Source organism: Erinaceus europaeus, chromosome 3, assembly GCF_950295315.1.
Source record: "Erinaceus europaeus chromosome 3, mEriEur2.1, whole genome shotgun sequence".
Classification (NCBI taxonomy): domain Eukaryota; kingdom Metazoa; phylum Chordata; class Mammalia; order Eulipotyphla; family Erinaceidae; genus Erinaceus; species Erinaceus europaeus.
This window is the reverse complement of record NC_080164.1, coordinates 147266235-147276461: the sequence shown is the minus strand read 5'-3', so window position 1 is coordinate 147276461 and position 10227 is coordinate 147266235. Positions and strand designations below refer to the sequence as shown.

The 10227-nt window shown below is 38.9% G+C and overlaps 1 protein-coding gene across 1 annotated transcript in view; it reads right to left on the bottom strand.

Annotated features, from left to right (window-relative positions):
* Positions 1–10227, bottom strand: part of TEC (tec protein tyrosine kinase) — a 152752-nt gene that overhangs the window by 91421 nt on the left and 51104 nt on the right. The window lies entirely within an intron of this gene.

Here is a 10227-nt window from a genome sequence, read left to right as displayed (position 1 = left end):
GTCTCTTCCGGTTTCAAACACAAGAAAAAAGGAAACCCATCCTGTTACTGCTAACCTTTCTCAAGGCAGAATGTAGGACAGAGGGTATTTCCCAGTCCTGTATCTGGAGGCCCTATATCCAAACTATCCAGAGAAGCCTCTTACAGTTCAACAAAGTGTAGCTATCTGGAAACCCAAAGATAATCAGAAAAGATCTGAAGGTTCACCAGGGAAGTTGAATTAACAATAGCCCTTTTCTTCCCTTCCCTCCACCACACCTCTGCAAGAAGTCTGTAAGAGGCCATCAATGTCACGCAATAAGCAGAAGTGGTTCCTTGAAAGCATAGTCAGAGTCTTGACACTAAATTATCTTTACACCCAGCCTGATAGATGGGAAGTGCCCTGGTAACTTCCTGTTAAAGATATGTCATCATGGGCTCTGGCCCCACCATTTGCTATAAAATCTCTTTACGACAGTTTAACATCTAAACATCAGTTCCTTCGTTTCTAAAACACGAAGGTTACGATTCCCCTACCCCACTTTCTCTGATGCTGTAGAAATAGTCATCTGTTCCTTTGTCACAGTCACAATTCCTTGGAAGCACTAATTTATTGTCCATCCTCATTTCTATCCTGGAAGGGATTCTCAATGAATTCATCTGAGTAGTGGATGAAGACTATACGCAAGACTAATTCAGCCTCATTGATAGAATGAATAGGTAGATAGTGCCTCCCTATCCACAAGCTTTAGGTGTATCTTGAAATATAACTTGTATAGTTGTCAACCAGAGCCAGGTAGGGTAGGCACTCTAAATGCTATATGGACTTAAGCAAGCACGTTATAGCCTCACCAAATCATAGAACGACCAAGATGTCAAAAAATTACTAGCAGTGTCTCTCTGGCTAATATTCCTCTGTGTACCATGACACCCAGCAAATGCTTCCCAAAAAACTTTTGGCTATCCAAAGGTGAAGCTCGACTTGTCCAAGTGCTTGGAAACATACAAACTCAAACCCTCAAGACACGACCCCAATCACTGCACCTACTTCACTACTGACTTTCCTCATACACTGTTGTTTCCCAAGTACCAGTCCAAACAACCCATCAAAATAGTTTGTATCCAAGTCAAGACCCCTCCAATAGCCTATCAGCTTTGGTCCTAAGCAGCCAGCAACTTCAGAAACCCAGACAAGATAATGTGCTTATTCCCTTGGTTTCTGATACCTCCATTCCTTCACTGTCACCATTTTAATATCCTACTATGCTCTTAAATTTAAAATAATGGAGTCATAATTGTGGAAGAAATCATGAAGTAAAGTAGAAAAAAAAGAGATAGATATGGAGATCAATGCTACAAGGTAATTTTGATATATAATGAGGTATGGAAAGAAGTTATTGTAGCAGTGCTGTGTAAGAACAAAATAAGTCAAGAGGAGGACAGATACCAAATAACCTCATTCATAGACAGGATCTAATAAAGAAAGCAAAGGACAAAGAGTGAATCCTCAGAGGACAGGAGTCTATGGCTGCAGATTCAGGAACTTGGAAGGGGAAAAGGATGAGCACTTAGGGAAGGTTAGGGACCTAAGTCCCTGTGGTGAAACAGGATGACAGTTGGGGGGGAGGGTGAAATGTACTGACACTTATCTTGGGGAAATGTGGAAATGCACCCTCATAACAACAATCCTATAAATAACTTTTCCTCAATAAAGTGATACTGAAGTAGGAAAAAGCACTATGGAAATTATCATTTTTTAAAACCCACGATTATTTTCCTAGATCAGAGTATTTATGGCCATGACAGCAACTGGTCCTCCTTTCTCTAGGTTCTTAGCCCATTTATCCAGAAAATGAATGCCTTGTTTCTATTTAATTCTCTTTAAAGATGACACTTCTCACAGTGTCATTTCATGCAGCAGAAATCTTCAGTGATACGTCCAAGAAATAGCTCAGCTGGTAGAATAGAGGGCTTATATATCTGAGGCTCCTGGTGTTCTGATTTCTCTCTTTCTCTCCGTCACGCCTTCCTTCTTCAATGTGACTTAAATAATAAAACAACTATTTTTAATTATTGAAAAACTAGAAATTTTTTAATGCTTGCTCAGAACCTTCCCACTGCCTACAGGAGAAAGTCAAAACTCTTTAGTTGACACTGGAGAATGATTATCCATTAGCTGGCTACAACCTAATACTCAATATTTACTTTCACTGCTCCCCAAACACTCTACATCCCACTCAAAATAGTCATGATTCCATTCATTCCTCAAGCTTAGACAGCCCCTACTTCACCACCTATAAAAAGTTAACTCACAAATTTAATTCACTCAAAGCTTCCCTGACAATGGAGCCTTCCTAGAATGAATCTAATTAATTAAAACCTTCCAGTTCCTAAATCCATGATCTGAGTATCATCCATCCCAGAGTTTATGATGTTACCCCATCATAATGTGGTAACTAATGTACATAGTCTAACATTCCACCTAGCTTTTAGCAATAATTGTCAAGTTTAAACTTCTAATCACCTAGATAGGTTTTTTAAATGTAGATATCCATGAACAACACCCAGATAATTCGAATGGACTGATGTAGGCTGGGGTCCAGGATAGAATTGAGAGTCATTATCATAAAGGAAGTCAATAAGCTCCTACACTAACTCTTGATGTTTACAGCAGCCTCCCTATAAGTAGCTGATTCATTCACTACCCTACGTTGAGAAATCAGAGGAAAGCTCTTGATCCTTTGGCATCTGAGTTGATTTTCTTTATTCTGAATTAAATTTTTCTTTTTACTTTTCTTGAAAAACTGCCAGTATACAAATACCCCTCTTTAGAAAGCTTTTCACTATTGTGCAATATATTTTCAGTACAAGGTAAACATGATAAGTGTCACTTGTAAGGCAAAAACAAGCTATGCCCCAGAAAAGCAGGTCATATGCAAAAAATGTGGTTCCCAACCCAGTGAGCAATACCATAGCTACCAAATGGAATGCAGACTTTTGGAAAGTCTAGAAGAGTATGTGGGTGTGTCTCATCTACACTCCTCTTTCTCCTTCTACTCCTCCTCCCCCCCCCTTTTTTTTTAATTTTACTGGGGAAGCAATTCTTTATAGGACAGTTGTTGACACATGGGTACAATGTCTCCCCATGATAGGTATCTGCACACCACTCCCACCACCACCTTAAGTACTTCTCCACCATTCTGCATGGCGCCCCCAATGTGCTCTCTACCCATTTCCACTCCCCACCCCAGACTCCTTTGCTTGCTGCAATACACCACACACAATTCAAATTTTTCACCATGTTTTTCTTTCTTTGTTTGTTTCTTAAGTTCCACTTAAGTAATTATAAGTGGTATACATCCCTCTCCTTTTTGCTTATCTCATTTAACATGATTCATTCAAGTTCCATACACAATCAAGCAATGGGATGATTCCATAATTTTTCAACACTAAGTAGAATCCCATTGTGCATATGTATCATAAGTTTCCTAACCACTCATGTGTCATTGAGCACCTGAATTGTTTCCAGGTTTGGGCTATTATATTATAATATTATAATAATATTATTATTATATTATTATATTATTATTTTCCAGGTTTTGGGCTATTGTGCTGCTATGAACATAGGTATATCATCTACACTTCTAAAAATAAAATGTCTCAAAATCAGGGACTTGAAAAAAGTGTTCCTATTATTCAATAGCAATTTTTCAATATATTGGGAAAAAAGCACCTTATCTGATCTACATAAGAAATTACAGTCATGCAGAATAATACCACTTAGGTTAAAAGAAGTGTTAGCCATCATCTCATCTATCTCACTCATTTTATAAACTAAGAAGCTAAAGTTTAGAAAGTTTAGTGACTTGCCAGCAGAGAGGCAATTACATAAAGAAGCCAGAACTCCTTCCTTCTGTACCAGTGTTTTGGTCCATACTCCCAGACAGGAAAATGCTTGGGTTCAGAACCAGAGGGCTCTGAACCCAGTTCCACCAGACCCCAGAGCTTTTGTGACAGGGAGCCTTTGTTTTTCCACAATCACTAAGAGGGAATAGATTCTGAAGAACACGTAAGGAAGTCAGGCACTATTTCTCTTATCAGAGTGGGAAGAGGAAAAAGGAAGGACAACTAAGAAGTGATTTCACCCATAAGTGGAATATAGAGAACTGAAACATATGAACTTGAAGAAAGAAAAAAATATATGTATAATCAACCCATAACTATAATCTTGGGAGTACTATTGTGATTACTATTGGGGGGCTGGGGGAAAGCACACAGAACTTTGGTGGTGGGAGTGGTTAGAATTACACCTCTATTATCTTAGGATCTTGTAAATCAGTATTAAATCACTAACAAAATATATATATATTTTTTTTTTTAAAAAAAGGAATTTTAGCGACTTGTTCAAGGTCACTCAATACAACTCCTGATTCAGTTAAGGGTTCTTTACACCAGCCCATATCCCACAATTAAAATGTTCATTGCTATTTTAATAATTCATTGTTCAATGCAGAGTCCTGGCCAAAGAAAACAAAGCTCACAGATATACAAATGAAGGAAAATTCTCCCCATGTAGACATCCAGGTAGATATGGAGAGCTGAGTATATACATCAGCACTGGATCTCTCCTTAATCCCAGTAAAAGTTCTTGGAGTTTTTTGTTTGTTTTGCTTTTAATGTAGTACTGGAAAGAACTCAGGGCCTTATGCGTTGGTAAACAAAATCACTGGACTGCCTCCCCAGTTCAAATTTTATCCTATAGTTTGTTTGTTTGTTTGTTTGTTTTGGTGGGGGGAGGAGGGGAGAGATTCTAAAGCACTGCTCTGCTACCCTTCATTCTCTGGTGTGGTGCTGGGGATCAAACCCAGGGTCCTTGGACAAGGAAAGCGTATTCTATACACCATGAAGCAGTTTCACAGCTCCTTTCCTTTTTGTTGAAACTATTAAGGAGTTAACTTGCAAATAAACAGAAGACAGAACAAATACAAAATTTGGGGGGGGGGACTGTGGTGGATTCAGGTTGAGGGAAATCTGGAAATAATCCAGTTAATGCTAGAAAACTTCCAGTAGATCAAAAACTGGGAGAGCCATACCTCCAGCCTGTTTCTATCTTTCCCTAGTGGGGTATGGATTTCTATTCTCACCCCTATTATTCAACATACCACTAGAACTTCTAGTCAGAACAATAAAGCAATAAAAAGAAATACAAACTGAAAACTAAGTAAAACTATCACTATTTTGCAGATGACATAATAGACTTTGAAAACTTTAAAGACTCTACCAGGATTTTTTTTTTAAATATTTATTTTATTTATTTATTCCCTTTTGTTGCCCTTATTGTTTTATTGTTGTTGTCGTTGTTGGATAGGACAGGGAGAAATGGGGAGAGGAGGGGAAGACAGAGAAGAGGAGAGAAAGATAGACACCTGCAGACCTGCTTCACCGCCTGTGAAGCGACTCCCCTGCAGGTGGGGAGCCGGGGTTCGAACCGGGATCCTTATGCCAGTCCTTGTGCTTTGCGCCACCTGCGCTTAACCCGCTGCGCTACAGCCTGACTCCCAGGATTTTTTTTTTAAACAGCCCAGTAACAGATTACAAAAGCAATGTACAAAACTTTGTTGCAATTATATACACAAAAGAAAATGAACCTTAAGAGAAGGAAATCAAGAAACTATTTCATTTATAGTTACATAAAAAAAAAATCAAATACTCGGGTAGACAGCATGATGATTATGCAAAGGGACTCTCATGCCTAAGGCTTCAAAGTCCCAGCTTCAATCCCCTTCATTACTATAAACCAAAGTTGAACATTGCTGTGGTTAAAAAAAATAATAAAATAGGAAAAGTAAAATGAATCAAATACCTATATGTAACATAACAAAAGCAGTGAAAGACCTCTACAATGAAATATGGAAGACATTTTTAAAAGAAATAGAAAACACAAAGAAATGAAAAGACATTCTTGCTCAGGAATTGGAAAAATGAACATTATTAAAATAACTAGGCCTGCAAAATATCAATAGCTCACTTGGAGAGTGTGCTGCTTTGCCATGTAGATGATACACATTCAAGGAGTTTCAGTGTTGTGGTTTCTTTCCCTTTCTGTTTCTGCCTCTGTGCCTCTTCATCTCTGCCTGAAAAAATAGTGGGCTGGGGAGAGACAGCATAATGGCTACACAAAAAGCCTTCTATGCTTGAAGCACCAATGGTTTCAATCTCTACGACTTCCATAAACCTAGCTGAGCAGTGCTCCAGAAAAAAATAAATAAATAAACAAACACGATGGTCCGGGAAGTGGCACAGTGGATAAAGCATCGGACTCTCAAGCATGAGGTCCTAAGTTCAATGCCCAGCAGCACATGTACCGGGGTTCTTTCTCTCTCCTCCTATGTTTCTCATTAGTAGATAAATAAAATCTTTAAAAAACAAAAAACAAACAATCAAATAATAGAATAAATAAAAAAAGAATGACCAATATAACCCAAAACAATATATAGATTTTTTTTTCAGAAATTTTAAACTTTGTTCAGGAAAATTGAGAAGGCGACATGTTGAGTACACAAGGACTGAGAGAGAAGAAAAGAAAATGAGTGAGAGCCATTTACTCACAAGTTTGTTAGGTCTACCTCAGCAGAAAGAGCAAATTTATTTATTTATTTATTTATTTGAGATTTTGTTTATTCTATTTCAATGAGAGGGGGAGAGAGAGAGAGAAAGTAAGAGACCAGAGCACAGATCAGTTCTGGCTTATGGTGGTGTTGGTACCTTTGATCTCTGGGACCTCAGGCATGAAAAATCTACTACACAAACCACTGTGATGTAACACATAGACTGACTGCAATTCCTATCAAAATTCCAATGGCAGCATTCAAGGAAATTAAAAAAATATGACTGAAATCTGTATGAAACCACAAAAGACCCCAAAGAGCAAAACAATCTGAAGGGAGAAGGAGGAGGGGGTGAGATCACACTTCACGACTACAGACCACACTGCAAACTATACTGATCAAAACAGCGTGATACTGAGATAAAAAAAAGATAGAATTGAGATTCCAGGGGGTGGGGCGGTGGAGCAGTGGGTTAAGCCCATGTGGCACAAAGCGCAAGGACCAGCATAAGGATCCCGGTTACAGCGCCCGGCTCCCCACCCCACCTGCAGGGGAGTCGCTTCACAGGCGGTGAAGCAGGTCTGAGGGTGTCTATCTTTCTCTTCCCCTCTCTCTCTGTCTTCCCCTCCTCTCTCCATTTCTCTCTGTCCTATCCAACAATGAACAACATCAACAATGGCAATAATAATAACAACCACAACGAGGCTACAACAACAAGGGCAACAAAAGGGGGGAAAATGGCCTCCAGGAGCAGTGGATTCATGGTGCAGGCACCGAGCCCAGCAATAACCCTGGAGGGGAAAAAAAAAAAGAATTGAGATTCCAGAAATAAATTCACACTTAGATGAATGGTTAATTTGTTATGAGGAATTCAGTAACATATAATGAATGGAGTAAGGAAAGTCTCTCCAATAAATAGTGATGGAAAAATTGTGCCAAAGAATAAAACTGGATCACTATTCTAACACCAAATACAAACACTCATTCTAAATGGAGTGGACTTGGATGTAAGAGCTGAAATCATGAAGTACATAGAGAACATAGGCTACCCACTCCAGAACATTGCCGTATTTCAGGGAGCTTGACCCCTGCAGCAATGGAAACAAAAACCTTCAATGCGAAACTACAAACTCCGAAACACGTTTCTACCAAAGGCTACACACAGAAGAGGATGAAACTGGGAGTGGATTTCCCCTAAAAGTAAACATCATCCCGTTCCTAGAAGATGAATCCAGAGACTTTTAGACAAGATCGATAAATTTCAGAGGGATAAGCGGAGTACAGGAAAATCAAAAAGTCTCCTTATAGAATTTCTATTTGTGCACAATAGTGAAAAGACAGTATAGTGATCATTACCTCTACACTTTTGCTAAGTATTGGCACTGCTCTTGAGCATTATGCACTTCAGATATATCACATATTTCCATTCTTTCAATAAACCTTCTGAAGGAGATGCAATTACTGACTGCATTTTATTTTATTTTTTTTAAGAATTTATTTATTCATGAGAAAGATAGGCAGAGAGAGAAAGAACTGGACATCACTCTGGTACATGTGCTGCTGGGGGATTGAACTCTAGACCTCATGGTTCAGAATCTTGTGCTTTATCCACTGTGCCACCTCCCAGACCACTACTGTCTGTATTTTATAAGCCACATAGCAGGAATTAAGAGTCAGGTTTAAGTATGCAATCTAATCATAGAGTCTACATTATTAACCACAACACAAATAGCCTCTATCGTGGAAGCAGAGGGAGATTTGAAGGGAATAGCATAATAATGTCAATGGGCAGGTAGCTCAGAGGTAGAATATAAGTGTTACATTCCTGAGGTCCAAGGTTCAATTCCAGGCACTGCATATACCAGAGCTGAGTAGTACTCTGGTGTCTCTCTCCCACTCTCTCTCCCTCATAAATATTTTTAGAGGGCATAATGGCATTCCATTTTCAGCCTCCTACTTTAGAGAGAAAGCTAAATAAACAATTGAATTCAATCCCCAGACATTATTAGAAGATAACCTATGACCTCTAGAGCATTAATAAGAGCCACACCAACCTCTCAATACCCAAAAGTTTAACACTGTTCTCACTGAACAGAGGAAATAATATGTGAGACAGCAAAGACAAAATTTCATAGTACTGGAGCTTTCTATCCTAGCCATTCTCCATACCACAAAGAGTAGACCCTCTCAGAAATAATAGTCACAGAGACATCAACTCTAGGTTATATATTTTCTTCAAATAAAACTTAAAGCTATAACTTAAGCCTTCTTTCTCCGTGTTTCATTGGAATTGAGATACAAGAGCACTGCTCTCTCATCCTAGCTGCTAATGATTAAATTTGGAAACTTTAACAAATTAACCTTTGAGCATTACCATTGAGTTAGATCATGGAAACTGTCATTGTCTTGCCAACAAGAAACCCAAACCACCGAAAGTTATATTCTCTGCCCAGTGTTACAAATCTGTTGACCAGACTACCGGTTCTCATTTTCATGGTCTGGCAATTTTAGGCAAAAGATCTTGGGACCTTTTACATTATGAAAAATACTGCTAAGAAAGAAAAAAAAAGTTTTAAGAGTAAGGTGATACTAGGATTGTTCATCCTAGTTTAAACATATTTTCTTTTTTTTATTATATAATTTTTATTTATAAAATGGAAATATTGACAAGACCATAGGACAAGAGGGGTACATTTCCACACAATTCCCATCACCAGAATTCCATATCCAACCCTTGATAGCTTTCCTACTCTTTAACCCTCTGGGAGTATGGACCCAGGATTATTATGGGGTGTAGAAGGTGGAAGGTCTGACTTCTGTAATTGCTTCCCCACTGAACATGGGCATTGACACATCGGTCAGCACTCCCAGCCTGTCTCTTTCTTTCCCTAGTGGGGCAGGGATCTGGGGAGGTAGGGCTCCAGGACACATTGGTGGGGTCGTCAGCCCTAAACATAGTATTTCCTATCATGCAAACTGAGGTACTAACCCGGAAACTTAATCGGAGACAGAAGAAAGCAAAGGTGACTGTGAATTACCAAAAGGCAATAATAATGAAAAGTATAAGAAACAAACAAGCCACTTATCAGAGTAGGGAAGGGATGAACTCTTTACAAGAAAAGCAAGTAGTGCATCCTTGCCAGAACTGTAATCTTACTATGTAAATATCCATCAATATTTTACCTAAAAAAATTAGCAAAGTTATATAATTCAGTCTAACTCTTGGTAAAGCTCTAAGGTTCATATAGTTTGTTAAAGCTCTTGGTTTCAAAACTCTGCCAGGACAAACCACTTATCATTTCACATCTCATCATAAGTTTATTACAAAATTAGTGCCTTTTTGGAATAAGAAATCTAACATGGCGCAAAGTACAAGGACTGCCCTAAGGATTCCTGTTCCAGACCCTGACTCCCCACCTGCAGAGGGGGAGGGGGTCGCTTCACAGGCAGTGCAGGTGTCTATCTTTCTCTCCCCTTCTCTGTCTTCCTGTCCTCTCTTCATTTCTCTCTGTTCTAGCCAACAACAATACTACTAACAACAATAATGATAAGAGCAAACAACAAGGGCAACAAAAGGGGAAAAAATAGCCTCCAGGAGCAATGGATTCATGGTGCAGGCACCAAGCCCCAGCGATAACCAT